The following is a 1,990-nucleotide window of genomic DNA, read 5'->3' as shown; positions in this document are numbered from 1 at the left end:
CTGCGGCACCAAAACCTTCGGGAGCCCCACTCCCGCTAGGACCAGGCTGGGAGGACACGGAGACGTGGAGAGGGAGGATTCCGAGAGCGGAGGTGCGGGCCAGGCCTCTGCCTGCTGGCATTCCGGGGTGCACACCAGAGCCACCCTCCCCCCACATGCCTGATGGGACCTGAGACAAGACTCAGGAAAACACACACAAACGAACAAAACCCACCTTTGACCTCCTCCCTGGCAGCCTGAGGCCTGAGATGCAGGGCCTGGGAGGAGCTGCCTTCACGGATCAAAGTCCTCCCTGGTCCCCCGGTCAGAGCCGGCCCAGCAAACATTCGTTTAACAAACATTAACCCTGCATCTCCCTGTGAGCGGCCTTCTTGCTCTTTGAAATCCAAACCACAACCCAGCCACCTCCTCCTCCTGAGCCCAGGAGGGCGGGAAGGCTGACCGCCTGGCCGTCCTGGGGCCCCCGTCCTATGGACAACCCGTCCGTCCGAACACACGTGGTCATTTCCTCCGTTGCGGTGCCGCCTGTCGCTTTGAGTCCTAGTCCCGCCGAAGCAGTTAGACGAGAAGAAGGAACACGGCACGTGTCTGGGGGGCGCGGGGGGGGGGGTCCCCTGCCCAGCACGAGGCACGGACTCTCCCTTGGAGCAGACGGGACCGGGGAAGCGGCCTGAGCCTCTCGCTGTGGGGCAGGAGCGGGGGTGCCCATAGGGCCAGGTCTCTGTGGGGGCCCTGCCTGGGGCGCACACTGGGCTCCTGGCCGAAACCTGTGCGCACCCCCCAGCAGCCACCGCGGGGACTTTGGAGGAGAGAACCTGGTGGGGGGCGGGGGGAGGAGGGGGAGCTGGTTCGCAGACACTAACGGGAACTGCCCCGAGGAAGGACCTAGAACATTCCAGAACCTGCCCCACTGGCAGGCTCGTCTGGGGCCCTTGTTTTAGGATGCTGGAGTCTTCCTTTCTTTTTCCTTTAAAAAAAAATATTTTTATTGATTTCAGAGTGGAAGGGAGAGAGAGATCAATGATGAGAGAATCATGGAATGGCTGCCTCTTGCACACCCCCCACTGGGGATCGAACCCACAACCCAGGCATGTGCCCTGACCGGAACCGAACCCGGCAGGCACCCTTCGGTCCGCAGGCCGAGGCGCCATCCACTGAGCCACGCCGCTGGGCCGAGTCTTCCTTTTCTTAAAAGAGTGTAACGCTGCCTCCTGGGGGCACCTCCCCGCTGTGGTGTTCTCTGTGCCAACAGCTCTGTCTCACTGTTTTGGGTGGTCTTTGTTTATTTCCACAGGAAACCAAGGCACAGGGCGGGGCTCAGCCAGTCCCCCCAGAATGGGCGCCCCAGGGGAGCGGTGAGTCAGCAGGCCCTGGAGCTGGGCTTGGCACAGAGGCCCCGTCCCAGCAGCTCAGAAGAGGCAGCCCCGCTCCGTGTCCTCCCGCACACCCTCGCATCCAGGACCCCCCCCCTGTGTTTGCACCCCCTCCCATCCAGGCCCCCCCTGCCCTGTGTCCTCCTGCACCCCCTCACGTCCAGGCCCCCCTGCCCCGTGTCCTCTCGCACACCCTCGCATCCAGGACCCCCTGCCCCGTGTCCTCCCGCACACCCTCGGGTCCAGGCTCCCCCTCTGTGTCCTCCCGCACATCCTCGCATCCAGGACCTCCTGCCCCGTGTCCTCCCGTACACCCTCGCATCCGGGACCCCCTGCCCCGTGTCCTCCCGCACACCCTCGCATCCAGGCCCCCCTGCCCCGTGTCCTCTAGCACAACCTCACGTCCAGGCCCCTCCCCCGCCCCCCGTGTCCTCTCGCAAACCCTCGCATCCGGGGCACCGCTGCAAGAGGGAAACGGAGGAACCAGTCTGAAGTCACATGGAAGGAAGACTTGGTGCCAAACCCCGGGGGGCAGCTGGCCCCATCTTCCTCACACCCTCAGCCCCGCCTGTCCTTGGGGTGGGCAGAGGGGGCACAGGGAGGGGTGCCCCACCCCA

Source organism: Myotis brandtii, unplaced genomic scaffold (assembly GCF_000412655.1).
Source record: "Myotis brandtii unplaced genomic scaffold, ASM41265v1 scaffold940, whole genome shotgun sequence".
NCBI classification, from domain to species: Eukaryota; Metazoa; Chordata; class Mammalia; order Chiroptera; family Vespertilionidae; genus Myotis; species Myotis brandtii.
Note: the sequence above shows the minus strand (reverse complement) of the source record.